The sequence below is a fragment of the Siphateles boraxobius genome, unplaced genomic scaffold (genome assembly GCF_051911475.1).
Source record: "Siphateles boraxobius isolate OS27281-9 unplaced genomic scaffold, OSU_SipBor_1 130, whole genome shotgun sequence".
NCBI lineage: Eukaryota > Metazoa > Chordata > Actinopteri > Cypriniformes > Leuciscidae > Siphateles > Siphateles boraxobius.
In genome coordinates this window covers 1,703,646-1,721,456 of record NW_027508734.1, presented here as the reverse complement: position 1 = coordinate 1,721,456, position 17,811 = coordinate 1,703,646, and the positions used below count along the sequence as shown (strand labels likewise).

The 17,811-nt window shown below is 37.5% G+C and overlaps 1 long non-coding RNA gene across 1 annotated transcript; it reads left to right on the top strand.

Moving 5' to 3' along the window:
- Window positions 1-11,881: 11,881 nt before the first annotated feature.
- Window positions 11,882-13,283, top strand: LOC143736451 (uncharacterized). Its single transcript, XR_013203452.1, has 3 exons — window positions 11,882-12,029; window positions 12,579-12,679; window positions 13,180-13,283. It is a non-coding gene; the product is annotated as an uncharacterized LOC143736451 (long non-coding RNA).
- The last annotated feature ends 4,528 nt before the right edge of the window (window positions 13,284-17,811 follow it).

Below are 17,811 nucleotides of genomic sequence, written 5' to 3'. Positions count from 1 at the left end.
TGGCCGGCAAACCTGTCAGAACATTATTTTAGCAGCAAATGACTGTGACTTGAGTGTCTGTGTATTAAGGATTGGGCTTGTCAGTGCGTGTTAAGGAGAGAAATATACTGCATACATATTAGTGTGGGTGGACAAAAAGAGAGACAGAGACTTCAAACTGAGACTTCAAACCTATGCAAAAGAAACCCCTTCAAACATGGAGTAACTCATATACTGTACACAGAGAAACACTACCAAAAGCAAAGTTTTGCATATGGCAATAGAATAGGAGAGTGCACGAATTTACATTTTGTATGTGCAGTGAGTGTATTTGTGGCAGTGGTATACATCTTTGTTGTGCATTATTCCAGTCCATCAAAAACTTTAGTTTATTAATTAAATTAATAAAAAGACAAAAATACCTTGAGATATGTAATTTTGTACCTGAATGAATTGAAAATTAATTTGCTACATTTCAGATATATTGTTTTACTTAAAATTAATAACAGTAACAAACACATTGCAGTTTGAATGATGCCCTGTATAAACAAAATGACGGAGTATGTTCTTATGTTTCCACTGTTCGATTGTTCGAGTGGAGGGTGATTCGGAGCGTGCCTGAAGTTTCTTAATTTTTACGGTCTGTTGTTTTCTTTCTTGTCTGCTATATCTTGCTGAAATTGGTATCCTGTGTGTTTGTAGGGGGGGAGAGTAGGATAGGGGAGGTTTAGCCAGTTTTAAACTGGCGGCCATGGATAGTTCGGGAGGAGCAGGTTTTGCCCAGCTCACCTGGCGGCATGGTATTAAAGGGATAGTTCACCCAAAAATGAAAATTCTGTCAGTATTTACTCACCCTCATGTTGTTCCAACCCCGTAAGACCTTAGTTCATCTTCGGAACACGAATTAAGATATTTTTGATTAAATCTGAGAGCTTGAGGGATTGAACTTGCAGGCCCCGAAAAGTTATTACAGACATCGTTAAAATAGTCCAAGTGACTACAGTGGCTCAATCTTAAGTTTATCAAGCGACGAGAATACTTTTTGTGCGCAAAAAAAACAAAAATAACAACTTTATTTCAACTATTCATGTCTTTCTCTGTGGGCCTCGAGTCAGTTCACTAGTGTAACAGCGTAGAGCTTCTGTTGTTATACGTCACACACATGACCAGCGTCGGCCAATAGTGAGCCTACGTGTGACGTAGCTCTACGCTATCACACTAAGTTAACTGACTAGAGGCCAACAGAGAAGGAAAAGTATAGACAAAATAAAGTCGTTATTTTTGTTTGTTTTTGCGCACAAAAAGATCGATTGTGGACAATATCTCACTAATTAGAGATGTTTTAGAAATTTCTAGGCTTTTTGGCCTGAAGTGTGGTCTGATTTCACTGGACCAGGAAAAAGCTTTTGACCGGGTGGAACATTGTTACTTATGGGATACTTTTAAAGTTTTTGGCTTTCCTCCTGGTTTCATAGAAATGATTAAGGTCCTTTATGATGACATTGAAAGCATTTTGAAGATCAATGGTGGCTTGAGTGCTCCGTTTAAGGTAGGAAGATGAATCCGACAAGGATGTTCAATGTCTGGTATGTTGTATTCAATTGCTTTGGAACCTATGTTAAGTCAAATAAGGGAGAGTATTTGTGGTTTCAAATGTGATAGTGCTTTAACTATAAAAATGTCAGCATATGCCGATGATGTAATAGTTTTAGTTAATGATCAACAAGACATTAACAGACTAACAGAAATTTTTGAAAATTTTGGTAAAATTTCCTCTTCAAAAGTTTCCTCTTCTAAGCCACTTTGAGACACCGATGTGTCCCTGAGCAAGACACTTAACCCCTAGTTGCTCCAGAGGCGTGCGACCTCTGACATATAGCAATTGTAAGTTGGTTTGGATAAAAGCGTCAGCTAAATGAATAAATTAATTAAATTATTAACTGGTCAAAGAGTTCAGCATTTTTAATGGGTAATTGGAGGGCTGAAAACCTGATTTTGCCTGGTGGAATGGTATGGGCAAATAGAGGTTTTAAGTATTTGGGGGTATTTTTGGGTGATGAGACCACAATGCAAAAGAATTGTGAAAATGTTTTAGATAGAGTTCAAGGAAGACTGGGGAGGTGGAAATGGCTTTTGAGAAAAATGTCATTTAGAGGGAGAATTCTTGTAATTAACAATTTAGTGGCATTGATGTTATGGCATCGCCTGGCAGTACTAGAACCCCCAGTGGGCTTGTTAGAGAAGATCCAAACCTCTCTTGTTAATTTCTTTTGGGACAAATTGCATTGGCTTCCAAAGAGTGTTGTGTACCTTCCTGTAGAGGAGGGAGGACAAGGTTTAATACACCTTGCAAGCTGGAAAGCCGCTTTTAGACTGCAGTTTGTTAAAAAAACTATTGTATCAAAAAATGTCTTGGACAAATATAGCTTTTAAGCTTCTAAGTGTGGTTGGAAAGTTTGGATTAAAGAGAGAATTATTTTGGACAAATTCTTAAAAAAAAATGGGTTTGAAAGAAATATCCTGTTTTTATGAAGTTGTTCGAAAATCATGGAGTTTGATGAAAATAAAAATGTCCACTGATGGAAAATCTTTGCATTGGTTAATGCTAGAACCATTGATTAACGGATCTCGTTTGAATTTGTCCTGTGAAATGGTACCAAGGTTTGAACAAAGATTGAGAATAAGAAGATTATAACAATGAAGGACTTGGTGGAAGTGTCTGGATGGAATTTAAGTAAATCTGTTGCATTGACTCAAAGACTTGGACTTCGGTCCGAAAGAATAGTTGGACAGATGTTGAAACAATTTCAAAACTCATTATCTGAAGAAGAATGGACGCTTCTCTATGTCTTTTCAACATTAAAAAGTGAGTCAAATGCTAAGGACTTGTTTCCAGTAATAAGGATTTCTCCAGACTTGCCAGATACGGATACTTATTGTCCTCTAACAATGTCAAAAGGTTGGAAGGACCGAAATATTATGTTTATTGGTGGAAAGAGTTTTATAAAATGTGTGTAAAAGTGTTGAATAAGGAACAATTGATGCATCGTTCTGACAATCCTTGGCGATGTCTCTTACGTGTGGATTCTAGTTTTAAGCCAATGTGGGGTACGTTATACAAGCCACCATTGACAAAGTTTACTGGAGATCTGCAATGGAGAATTATGCATGGCATTATTGCCGTTAATGCTTTTATTTCCATTCTTAACCCGCTTCTAAAAGAAAACTGTGCTTTTTGTGAACAGAGGGAAACAATATTTCATTGTTTTGTACATTGTGAGAGGTTGAAGCCTCTGTTTGAATTGTTGAAAGGGATTTTTAATGATTTTGGTGAAACATTTAATATAAATGTGTTTATTTATGGTTTTAAGTATTCAAAAACAAAGAGAAAAATGGGGTGTTTGCTCAATTTTATTATTGGTCAAGCTAAAATGTCTATTTATGCAAGTAGAAAACAGAAAATTGAATATGGAAATGAATGTAATATAGTGAGTGTGTTTAAAGGGCTTGTAAAAGCGAGAATTAAGCATGATTTTTCCTTTTATTTACATATGAAAAATGTATGGGATTTCGAAAAGATCTGGACTTATGGAGATGTACTTTGTAAAGTTGAAAACAATGCTTTAATATTTTCTGATGAATTGAGATGAAGTAATGTGTAAAAGTTTCTGTGAATGATTACTGTATAGTAAAGTTTTTCTAAAAAAAAAAAAAAAATCTCAATCAATTGCCTGATGTCTCATGGCCTCTCTCTCTCTCTCTCTCTCTCTCTCTCTCTCTCTCTCTCTCTCTCTCTCTCTCTCTCTCGGAGCTACAGATTAGGTGTCCCTAAAGAACCCCCGTATCTAACAGTAGGTCCGCATTAGTTAAATTAATTTGCACGCAAGTTTTATTTATTTTTATACCGTGTATTCTCCTGTATATTCATGCACCGAACCGTGACGCCCGTACACAGCAAAATCCCCAGTGTTAAATGAACACTCCTGGTGTACATATAGGTCCAACTACAGGGTGTTAAAAATGAACACTGAAGCAGTGTTGAAGTTAATGACATAATTAAGTGATGATTGGCCATTAGTGGTGACACCTGATGTTAATAAGCAGAATCATTGAAGGAAAGAGAAACAACAAGAACGAAAAAAAGAGAAACACAAGAACTACTGACTTCGAGCCTTTACACATTATTGCACTTATTATTACCAGTGTGACTTTATTTCTGTCATACATCTACAAAAGGTATTGAGAATCAAGTTTAGACGGCAATGTTTTATGGAATTTTTAATTTCAAGCCACCATTATGGTGGTCAGTGTGTTTTAGTCGGGCTCTGGAACCTTTTCATTTTTTTATTGTTAGTTTTTCTCTGGCTTCTCCAACATTGTTTTTATAAAGCACATTTGTTATTGCACGAGAAAACCTGCTAACAATATGTTGTGATGATGACATTATCATCACGTAGTGACCTGATTCACTGATGTCATTCAGAGTCTAAATCTTTGACTATATGATTGATGTTGCGTTTTAGTATTGGTGATTGTAGCCCTGAGATTCTACAGTTTGAGGTCCAACAGCAATATGAACAATTTTGAAAAATCTTTGTGCACTTGAGCTGTTGTGTTTAGACACACAAACATCAATAATCAGCATATAAATCACAACAATGGTGACAATAAACAAACTAGTGACACACAGATCAACTCTGAACATCACAAAACAAGCTTTTAAAGTCATAACAAAACAATAGCAAAAAAAGAACATGCAAACAGGAAAAACAATGAAAATTACAGGACAATTCAGCTGTATAATTTATTCATACTGCAATGCATGATGGGAGCCATTGTTGCATTTTGATTGGTGGCTCACATCATGCACTGCAATATGAGTATTCCGTGTGATTGTCACCATTGTTGAGATTCATATGTAGATTCTTGATATCTGTGTGGGATTTTAAAACCTTCAGATTATTAAAGCACTGCTGGAATTAGCTACTGTAATGAAGAGAACATTTGTATAATCAGTTAATAATGCTGGTTGAGTGAATCAGGACACTACAGGATTGTAATTTCATAAATTAAACATAACCATCATGATCTGGGCTATGTTTCCAAAAAGCATTTTAAGCCTAACTTGATCGTAGAACGATTGCAACAAAAGGTCTGTACGATCAAATTAGGCTTACGATGCTTTCGGGAAACACAGCCCATGTCATGTTTTCTCTTGCAGTAACACATGTGCTTTATAAACACAGAGTTGGAGCAGCCAGAGAAAAACTAATGTTTTAAAGCAAAGAGTCCAGAGCCCAACTAAAGCAAACACTGATCGCCATAATGGTGACATGAAACGAAACATTCCATAAAGCATTACCATCTAAACTGCTGTCCAATATAAATAAGATTGTGTGTAGATGTATGACAGATATACACTGGTAATAATAAGTACAATAATGTCTAATGGCTCGAAGTCAGTATTTCTTGTGTTTCTCTTTTTTCTGTTCTTGTTGTTTCTCTTTCCTTCAATGATTCTTCTTATCAACATCAGGTGTCACCACTAATGGCCAATCATCACTTAATTAATCACTTAATTATCTCATTAACTTCAACACTGCTTCAGTGTTCATTTTTAACACCCTGTAGTTGGACCTATGTGTACACCAAGAGTGTACATATGTACACTGGGGATTTTGCTGTGTACCGTTTCGGTTCAATACGAATACATGTACCGTTCCACCTCAATACATACTGAAAATTAATAGCTTAGCAAATTTTGATTTTGATGGCTGCAACACACCCCAAAAAAGTTGGAACAAAGGTTACAGTCGTAACCTGAGACATTCCCTTTCGAAAATGATCAATTTCATTTAAATGATAGGCTGTCATGTAGGGATGCTAAAAAGCCTACATTCACATAGTGAAGGGCTAGATGCAGACAATGCTTTAGCAGAATGCCTCCACTATCCCTAGGCCAGCTACCGAGGCGGCCCTGGTGAGGGCCATAGCTCTACCTGAGCGCTCGGAGGATCAACAGCCTCGAGAGAAAGATTTCTCATATTAGAGGCTGCAAAAACGCTCAGCCTGTATGAAAAAAACAAAACAGAGCTCAGGGAGCGATGTACTCAGGACTAAAAAAATATCAGAGGGCACAGTGGGCCGGACAAAAGATTTCTCTGAAGCTCCAACGTCAGTCTCTAGAAAAAATCTATAAACTTTCAAATAAAAAATAGGGCTTTTTTTGGGAGAAGCTGAGGAGAAGCTGAGGTGGCCAATAGCCCGAGGACTAAAACAGATGTGCTTAGAAAATAAGCCAAGCGGCAGAATACAACATTTGCATTCTTTTTTTGAATGCCGTTCTACCACAATATTGTCTACCACACAATATTCCAGTAGAAATGAGCGGCGGCCTCAAAATGCTCTCATAATGAGAGGAAGCCTAAGCTGTTACATTTCTTTGTTTACATCTAGAATGAGCGGTGGCACACACCGTGAATTCACAAAAGGGGAAGCCATCACATACTCACATATGAAGCCCAAATAACTGGTGCGTCTCTCTATAGTTTTAGCCACCTAACAGGGGAACTTCTGGGCCCTGATAATACCTACCTTACCTTACCTTATAACAGTGACATGACCCCTTAACTCTACACAGGGAATGAGGGTCTGTAGAGAGATACATTTTAGTGTTAGTTGCACACAAAAATGAAAATTAAGATCCAGTATGCTCACCTGCGGCGTGCGAATTGAAGACTCAACACACAGTTCTTTATGAACCTGGGGTCTACCACCATTACATGCCTGAAAGAGGTACTCTCACAAACCAAGCCAAGGCGGGTCGTCAGAACATCGTACCACTCATCATTGGCCCAGCCTCAGGCCTGATGTAAGAAGCACCTGTGGAGTCGTGAAGAGAGGAGAGGGCTAAGATATAATTCCGCCTTCAGGGGAGGTGATCTATCACAGACTCTGTTTGCGTCTCAGATCCCGTCTCAAGTCCACATCCACCTGCAGCTCACCCTCCCCCGCCTATCGTCTTCAGAGGGATGTAATCCTCTCAGACGATTCGGCGAGCTCTATCTAGCAACCCCATGACACACATCGCTGCTCTGCCACAGCACAAGCGGGACCTGAGCCACGAGGTCCAGTCGCTGAACTTTACGAGAGCGGAGCGTTCTCAAAGAAAAACGCTCACAATTTGCACAGACAGCTCCCTCGAGAACTGCCAGTGTGTGCTCTTCCCCAAGACAGAAAACACACAGTTGGTGTGTGTCACCCGGCGTCTAATACCTTGGGCACGGGTCTGTACACTTCTGAAAGCACTCAGCCTTCTTAGTGCATTTCATAATTACCTTTGTTTGTAGCACTTACAGACAGAACAGTCCCTGAAGATGAAGAAGGTGTTTGTCATGTTTTCAAGGCGCCCATATATACTTCCGGGTCGCACGTTAATGAAGTCATGGGCTGTCGCCGGTCAATAGGATTCCCGTGATTTGACAGCTGTCCGTCATTTGTGTTAATCGTCTGTTTTTAAGTTCCTGCTTTTCATCAGTTCAAATGGTAAATGGTAAATGGACTGCATTTATATAGCGCTTTCACAGACCGAGTGGCCACCAAAGCGCTTTACATATTTGCCTCACATTCACCCATTCATACACAGACGGCGGTGTCAGCCATGCAAGGCGCCACCCAGCTCGTCGGGAGCAGTTGGGGTTAGGTGTCTTGCTCATGGACACCTCGACACTTGGTCAGGTGGAACCGGGGATTGAACCACCAACCTTTCGGTTTGTAGACAACCTACATGAACCACTGAGCCACTGCCGCCCAGTTCAGTGTCCAGTATTGGAATAAATACTCTTGTTATTGAATCTTCATCATCGTCTTCATTTAGGAACTTAGCGTTACAGTGTCCATTACATTCAACACAATACATTGATCACTATTTTCCTGAGACACAAAATTAGATCAAATTACATCAAATCCGTTTCGACTGACTAAATCTCTCAAATTTTGTACCATCTATACTTTACATTCAGTATAAAACATTCAAATAATAAAAGATGTCGATGAAAAAAACCTCATAGGAAAACACAGAATGGTTACGATGATTCAAATGATGTCAGATGTTTCCTCATAGGAATTGATCCTGTTCTGAACAAAAACTAATGAAAATCATGAAGGGAGGGGGAAATCTGTAGCCTGGGAAAACCCAGACAACTTCCGGCAAATTTAGATTTGCTCTGAAAGTTAGTCTGGCAAAGAGCTCATTCAAGCCCATTTCCAAATCCGTCGAAATCGAGGAAACCAATCAGAAACGTTGGGGCGGGCTTTACACGATGACGACAGCACTAGCTGAATCGACTGCAGGGCGGGATTTCCACCGAAGTGGTTTCGGGGGAAATCACGCGCTGGCTGCGCAGCGACGGTGAAGCAGATTTTGTTGCCTAGGTGCTACATTACAAAGATGGATGCCGCCGTGGATCATCACTCGTCCGAATTAGCTATCGCGTCTGTTTTAAGCGATTTGAACGCTTCCTCCTTGTTAAAATCCGAGCAAAGAATAACACTCAAAGATGTATCTCCGTCACTCTGCATACGTCATCTCCTTCTGATTGGTTTTAGGTCTAACCAGAGAAATTTGAGTGACGTCCGTTGGTGACGGCCCTCTGGAAATGATTTTTCTACGAAGCTTTGCCAGACCCTTACTCAGTTACAACTGAGAATGGTCTGGTTTTAACCAGGCTAGGAAATCTGCTGAGTTTGAGAAACATGATCTGAAAACGTAAATGTTCACTTTAACTCGTATATATCGGTCATTTAGATGGATGTAGACAAGCCTGGAAAGAAAAACAATATGAAAATGAATCCGAAGTACCGACTATTTATTTTGTTCTCTTCTGACGACTGAGATACTCAAAGATCCTTATTTTCATGTGCAATTTTGGCAGATTTGTTTTGTAAATCAGTTTTGACGTGAGAGGGAAAGGTGAGCAGAGAAAAGCAATTTTGGAGGTCCAATGATGTGTGAAATATATTCAGCAAATGGCCAGAGAGGATCTCATAAGGGTGGAGACTCAAGCTGCGAAGAGGAAGACGAATATAAAGAGGGAAGACGGAGAAACTCTTCATATCTGACCATCACAGGTGCATTATGCCATTCTCACATGGAGAATCTTGCCTATAACTTCAATTATTGCCTATAACTTCAATTATTGCAATATCAGTATCACAGAAGATGTCCTTTATTCCAGTGACCTGTATCTTTAAAAACAAGATGGAGGGACTCAGTTACCTGTTTTTACTTGTTGGTGAGTATAAATGAATCAGTCAGATAATGTAAAATTATAAATATTGTTCAGTAATTCTTTATGCAAATATTCAAATAATCAAATGCAACATTATTCAACTTATTAGAAACCAATGGAAGTATTTGTTGTTTTTTTTGCAACAGGTGTCTTTTCCAATCAAGCCAGTTCAGAAAACTTGGAAGGTAAAAGGTTCTTGGAACACTTTAGTTAATGCATTAACCAAGCAATACGTTTGTTAGTAGTTAATACAAATACAACTGTTCATTCATGTCAGCTCAGATGCATTAAATAATATTGACACAGAAATTCTGATTTTAATAATTAACTAAATTTAAAATTAATAAATGCTTTATAAGTAGTCATCATTGTTAACTTATATCGTTAACTAATGGAATCTTATTTTAAAGTGTTTCCAAAGTTCTATTGAAACTTCTCACATTACAGTCTTATTTTTTCTTGGCCCTCTGTATCTTTTTGAATAAATCTTTTGTAGAAAATTTGGCTTTGAAAGGAAAAGCTGTGCAGTCGAGCTTATATGGAGCAAGCTGGGGAGCCGGAAACGCCATCGACGGCACAAGATACGCTCCAGGTGAAGCCTCGTTCTGCTCCATCACATTAGAACAGCTCAACTCGTGGTGGAGGCTGGACCTGCTGGATTATTACTACATTAACAGGGTGACCATCACCAACAGAGCAGACTGCTGTCCGGAGCGCATGACTGGAGTCGAGATCCGCATCGGAAACTCCCTGGAAAACAACGGCAACAACAATCCCAGGTGAAGTTACTCGCTGATCGTGTCTTCAGATCGGGATTTGCCTGATGTCTCATGGCCTCTCTCTCTCTCTCTCTCTCTCGCTCTCTCTCTCTCTCTCTCTCTCTCTCTCTCTCTCTCTCTCTCCAGATGTGCTGTCGTTTCTTCGGCCGTTCCAGCGGGTGGCACCGTCAGTTTCTCGTGCGGTGGAATGGGCGGCCGTTACATCAACATGTTCCTTCCTAACATCAAGACTTATCTCACACTGTGTGAGGTGGAGGTTTATGGAACAGGTCAATTCTGACTTCTCTTTTAACCCTTAAATGCATAAATGTTTCGGCAATCATTATTACATATATTTGGGTCTTTAGCGACTTTAGTATAAAACTCCTGATATTTTAAGGGTTCAATATGAGCAGATGCTCTTTTACCATCATCACTGTCCTCATCAGAGCTCATTACCCCAGTATTGGCTCATATTCTTCACCAGATCCATCATCAAGTGACAGTTACACTAATATTTCATTGTCACCCTTTGCTGATGATATTGTGTATTTTTTGTGTATCAGACATCGCCACTTTGAGGAATAAAGATAAACTGTAAAAAAAAAAAAATACAATTTAAAGTGTTAGTTCTGCCTTGCAATTTTAAGTTTAGTCAACTCAAAAATCCAAGTTGTCACTTTTCACATTTCAAGTTGACTAAACTTAAAATTTCAAGGCAGCACGAATAGCTACTTACTTCATTAAAACATATTTTTATGCACTTATTGAGTCATCAGAAATGGTCAGAATTTAAGCGAATTACACATATTTCTTTCAAAATATTAATTCAATTAAATTGCATTGGAAAAAAAAAAACTACACTATTACATACCTCGGGTCGCTAGCAATCCTATACACTTTACAAAAACTTTAGAAAACAGTCATTTTTTATGTATATACTTTTTTCTAGTTATATTGTTTATAATGAATAGATTGAGGAATACTAATGAATACTAAGGACCCGAGGTATTTAAGGGTTGAGATGCGGTCACATTTACTGTTGTTCAGGAAGTTTTTGCAGGCGAAATCCAGGCATTTAAATAGGAATCCATGCAACTGGCAATATCTCGCTGATTTTAGAACTGGTTAAATTTCGCTTATTCACCATGTTGATAAGAAAGCGATTTATTGACAATGGATTATTATTAAAAAAAAAAAAAAAGCCAGCTAAAAAAGCCGTTAAGGCGATTTATCAGACACAAGTTGTCCATATAGATTGTGAACTGATTTTTTCAAGAGCTATAATTTCAACAAGGTCAAATGTGTTAAACTGAGCTGAGAAGTTAATTCTGTTTAATCTTTTTTTTTTTCATTTCACATATTGAATTGATAGTAAAAATCTACTACATTAAATAAGGTATTATTATCAAAGAATTTAAGTAACTTTAACTCAGTTAAAGTTTGATGAATAACTTCTACTAAGTTTACACAGAGACCTCAATATTTGGTACACAATACACAATAACGGTAACATTCCTTGGATCATTTTTGAGTATGAATTTGTCATTTCGAGTAGAAAATGAACTCCAAAACAGCAAGTTACTAAACCTAACAACAAAAACAAATGATAAAACAATGCAAATACTGCTGGAAAACAGTGAAACATATTCTACCTTATTAATTATTCATGCCCCAGTGCATTATGGGAACACCAGTATCAGAGATTTGAGAAGATTTTACTTCATTTTATAACATTAACATTTAATGTTGGGCTAAAAATCAAGTACTAATATAGAATTGACTTTGTTTTTTAAATTCTTGCTTGAACTAACTTAATTCAGGTAGAAATTACAATTGTTTATTTTGTTTTTTCTGTAGTATTTACTTCACCACAGAATAATTTTGTTTTTAAACCAGTGTTGTTATTTTGCGTTTTTCAGCTTATAGGAAAAAAACAATTCTGAGGATGGAATTATCCTCCAGTGTTGATACAGCTGCAGTGAACACATTTCTCTATCGGGTAAGAAAACAAGCAGATTGAAGAATCAGAGAGAAAAACAAATATAGAGTCAGTTTAAGAAATGATGAGGACACTTCCTGTTGTTGTTGTCGATGTTGAATTCCAATCAACATGCACCAATGCTATATTTTCTAAATGTCAATCATTTGTTAACAAACCAGTATTCATTACTTCAATGAGCTCATTGTTTCTGCATTAAATTATTACATTGTTTAAAATAATACACTTTTAGCTAACTATGACTTTGTATATGTACATTTCTGAAATACATAACTTAGACAGTTACCCCTGATAACAGATCAATGTAAATTGTAATATGGACTCATGCACTTTCGGTAAAGCTGCTTTGAAATGATGTGTATTGTGAAAAGCGCTATACAAATAAACGTGAATTGAATTGAATTGAACGTACAACAATGAACAAAACTAAAACTCAAATGTGCCATTCAGTCTTTGTCAAGTCCGATAGACATTTTTTGTTTTCGTCTGGTGCTGATGTCAGTCTGGTTCCTGAAGCGCTAAACAAAACCTGGTTTTGGTGTGTTTTAGCTGCAGTCTGCTCTCGGGTTGAGTTTGGTTTCTGACGTTAAACTGTCCTGGACGAGACTCCCGTACCAGGAAGTGACGCACAAGGCAAAAAAACCAACAAGGTAAACCTGTCACACTTTTTACTTTAGTACAGAGCAGCTTTATTTCTGAAAGTATGTTTAGACATCTGTTCATATTTTCCTACATAGACAACAACAAAAACTATGAACTTGCTAAATATATGCAAAGCTTGAGCAAATATATTTTTCAAATTGAAAATCTTTTTAAGCATGTACAGTAAATGCCTAAATATATGTACTTGTCTAGATGGGCAAGACAAAACATTTCCTATCTTAAAATACATTTTATGTCAATGCATGTAAATATTTTTACATAGAAAACATATGTTAAAAATGCTATATGTATCATGCACATGATCATTAGGTTTAGTTCATTTAAACAATAATGTTATAAAAAAAAAAATAAAAAAAAAATAAAAAAAATAAAATATATATATATATAAGTATTTATGCAAATGGACTACCCGAACACTAAATAATTTCATGATCACAGAGATACTACTGTATATATGATTTAATCAATATTTATGTTTTATTTACAGGTTTTGTACTGATAAACATTAATCTGGATACAGAGACTGAATCTTTCAAGCAGATACTTTTTATTCTTCAACTGATTTATGTAATTGTTCCTGCTTTGAATTCATTATCCTGACATGGTTCATATAATTAGATGGATCATTCCATATAAATATGCAAAAGTAATTAGCTAAACTTATCCGTGTACGTGTATGGGCATTATAGTTTTACTTTATCAATGAACACCTGGTCATTTTATCAATATAGTGGTACATCTGAGGGATAATTCAAATTATTGTCATTCAATGATAACTGCTGACAATATACATATATTTTTATTTAACTTGGATCGTGTATCCTGTTCAAGAATGATTTTACTAAACTGTACAGTACATTTATCCAGTACATACAACTAAAATATGACCATGATTGTCACATTTTTTTAACCCTGAACACCCGATATATTAATATAACTGCACTGCAAAATCTAATTATAGATTTACTTAAGAAAAAAGAACATGCAAACCGATTGCCTTAAAACAAGTAAAACGAAATAGGAATAGTATGTTGTACTGACAAATGCTTAGTTAGTATAGTTCACTTACACAAGAGTTCTAGTAACTAAAAAATTATAAATGATAAATAAAATGAAATTGTTACCATTGTTGTGTTTTGTATGCTGAATGTTGAAGTCTGTGTGTGACTCAAACATGATAATTTGCATGATATTGTTACAAATATAAATGTGTTATATCGACCCAATTCAAAGTTTCATACAGTGTTTATGACATAAGAGTTGGCAATACAATTATAAAAAAATCATTCTTCGACATGAAAAATAGAGTAGTTAGTGATTTAGTTGGAAGTTAGGTCACCTTTTAAAAGCAAACTATTTATTACTTCCCTTCCTTTGAAAACAAATAACAGGGATTTCTTGTTGCATCACTGCATCAATAGATATAGAATTACAATAATAGAAATGAAGTTCCAAGTGCCCAACCAAATATACACTGATCACCATAATGGCGAGTTCAACCAAAAACATGTAGGAAAAATAACATTTATGTAATCAGCTTATTTGATGTTCTCTCATTTTTTTCAGTTATATTGACAATTCAACATTCAAGATGACTTTGGGAAATGAATGAAAGCAAACAGAGAAAGAGAACTGCAGAAGTGGAGGAAATTAGAGAAAAGTCTATTAAGAACTTTTTTTTTTTTTTTTGCTTGACACAAATGTACTCAAACCAATCAATTTAATTTCGCTTTTCTGAGTAAACAAGGCATAGTATGTGTATAGTACAGATTACTAGATTTGTACAATTAGGTTAAGACAAGTAAAGTTAACTAAAAACTGTTAGTTAGAACAACTGTTGGATTTCACAGTGTGTGTTGACTACTGAAAAGACATTACTGAATGGCTCTTTCTCTTTCTGCAACTATAAGCACTAAACTCTTATACATAAAACAGATAATTACACAGTTGAGTGACAGCATGAGCTATTTATAAAGATTAGGACAAATGCCTGATCCAAGTGTGATATTAAGCAAAGACAAGAGTTTTTCCAAACTACCAGACAGATATATAATGAAAAACACACCCTATTAGCCCTATTAAACCCTCTGATGCATAATGTCTACTATTGGCAGGTCTTTAAAATCTTTTTACATTTCAGTTTGTGATGTTACATATTTACTCATAATTCTATATCACTGTTTTCTTGCTTTTGTATATATTTATGACAACATAAAATCAAAATGGCTAATGAAAGTGGTGATGCATCAAGTACCACGGCAATATATATACACTCACCTAAAGGATTATTAGGAACACCTGTTCAATTTCGCATTAATGCAATTATCTAATCAACCAATGGGCCGACTGATTTAATAGAGCAACTTTGACTGAAATAACCACTCATTACAACCGAGGTATGCAGCAAAGCATTTGTGAAGCCACAACACGCACAACCTTGAGGCGGATGGGCTACAACAGCAGAAGACCCCACCGGGTACCACTCATCTCCACTACAAATAGGAAAAAGAGGCTACAATTTGCAAGAGCTCACCAAAATTGGACAGTTGAAGACTGGAAAAATGTTGCCTGGTCTGATGCGTCTCGATTTCTGTTGAGACATTCAGATGGTAGAGTCAGAATTTGGCGTAAACAGAATGAGAACATGGATCCACCATGCCTTGTTACCACTGTGCAGGCTGGTGGTGCTGGTGTAATGGTGTGGGGGATGTTTTCTTGGCACACTTTAGGCTCCTTAGTGCCAATTGGGCATCGTTTAAATGCCACGGCCTACCTGAGCATTGTTTCTGACCATGTCCATCCCTTTATGGCCACCATGTACCCATCCTCTGATGGCTACTTCCAGCAGGATGCACTATGTCACAAAGCTCGAATCATTTCAAATTGTTTTCTTGAACATGACAATGAGTTCACTGTACTAAAATGGCCCCCACAGACACCAGATCTCAACCCAATAGAGCATCTTTGGTATGTGGTGGACCGGGAGCTTTGTGCCCTGGATGTGCATCCCACAAATCTCCATCAACTGCAAGATGCTATCCTATCAATATGGGCCAACATTTCTAAAGAATGCTTTCAGCTCCTTGTTGAATCAATGCCACGTAGAATTAAGGCAGTTCTGAAGGCGAAAGGGGGTCAAACACAGTATTAGTATGGTGTTCCTAATAATCCTTTGGGTGAGTGTATAGTCAGTCATAGCCTAATGGTAACAGAGTTGGACTGGTGACTCAAAGGTTGCTGGTTCGATTCCAGTACCGGCAGGAATATGACTGAGGTATCCTTGAGCAAGGCACCTAACCCCAAATCGCTCCCCGGGTGTCACTCAAGGCTGCCCTCTTCTCCGGGTGTGTGTATCCACGTTTGCAGTGTGTGTGTGTTCACTACTCACTAGTCTGCTCCTAATGTGTTTGCACTTACTTGGATGGGTTAAATGCAGAGGTCAAATTCCAAGTATGGGTTACCATACTTGGCCATCACGTGTCACTTTCACTTTCACCTACCATAGAGTAAGTCAGTTCGTTTGATAGAGAGACATCAAATGGTTGATCTCACGCTACCTTCTTGCTCCTCCAAAGTCCTTTGTTGTGAAATCTTTGAGTTTTGTTGTGGTTTTCAATCTTTCTGAAAAATAACTTCGCAGAGATCTTTGATGCCAGAAATAATTAGACTTTATTTTCGAATGCCGTTCCGTTCCATAGAACGACACTCTAACGCTCTGGCCTGCGGCCCACTGGCCCTCTGGCCTTCCAGTGCGCTCCCGAGTATATTTTGGTTCAGAGTTATATACATACATCTTCTTCCAAAGAAGGTAACACACCCTATAGATAGTTTTGGGTAAAGGTCTTTTACCATGTGACTTCTCAGAATAGAATTTTCTGCAGCAAACAACATTCCATTCAAGGTCTTTCACATACACAGAGGAAATCCAAAGTCACAGACAGAAGAAATAATTGTGTCCAAATATATAGCTAAATTACTTGTTTTCTAAATAATAAAATCTTCTACAGTTTCTGCTCAACTGTCAGTATGGATGATTTATATACTTGACGTTGTGTTTGTTTCATAAGATCACTGATGTTAACCATTTACTTTATTTCTAGAAAGGACTTTTTAATTTCCACATGTTCTTTTGTGAGCACTGATTGGATACTAGAGACAGTGAATCCAAGTGCAATCCACGCTGGCAACGAGGCTACAGCACACGGCCAGCAACGTAGCGCTGAGGACAACGTTTCACTGTTGACGGCGATCTTTTTTCACATTGTGGATTATAGGATTACAACCATTGCATCGCACTCAAATAGCCTTGTGGATTTGAAACTCATTTCATCTTCATCATCGCTTCAACTTATCAAAAGACAGGACATTCAAACGATAAGTTTACTTCATCTCATTGACTCATTATTGAAGAGACAAAGACCTTTGAGAGTCCTTTGCAGTTTATTTATTGTCTGTTTGGCACATGTATTAAGCACTGGTGGGGAAAATAAAATGGGTTTAAATATGAATTTGTTCTGCGAAGAGATTTTTTTATCAGTACATGTCAAAAATCTGTTGAACCCCCTCAGAGTAACATCTTTAAAAGAAAGGTGGTGTTACAACACATAGGGCTGCTTATAATACGCATTTGACCGCGGCTGGCTATTTATGATTTGTTTTGTCCTCGGTGGCATTGATAGCACGTCACTTACATGGTCCTGACTGAGCCACTGTATTGCAATATGGTGTGTGACTACGAAGCGGTTTGTGTGCAGGATCATCCCGTGGTATGTAGGATTATAGTTTGTGTATTGGTAATGTGCTTTTCTCTTTAATCTAAATGCAGTTTCTTTATGCTCTGAAGGTCTCCCCTGCATAACTGAGGGTCTCTTGGGGTATTTGTGGGAATTGAACATCGACAATGAATTGTAATCACGTATAATTACGACTGCCTCGCTGTTTTGCCTCGACCTTCATCACGATAGCAACCATAAGCTGCTGTGATTCTGGTTTGCGTTACTATTTGAGGATTGTGCACGCCATTGCGGGTTGGCTGGCCGTTTCTTCTGGCCGCCGCCTATTGAATTCCATCGGTTTACACTAACGTTAACATTAGCTGCAGTTCGTACGGGTCCATGTT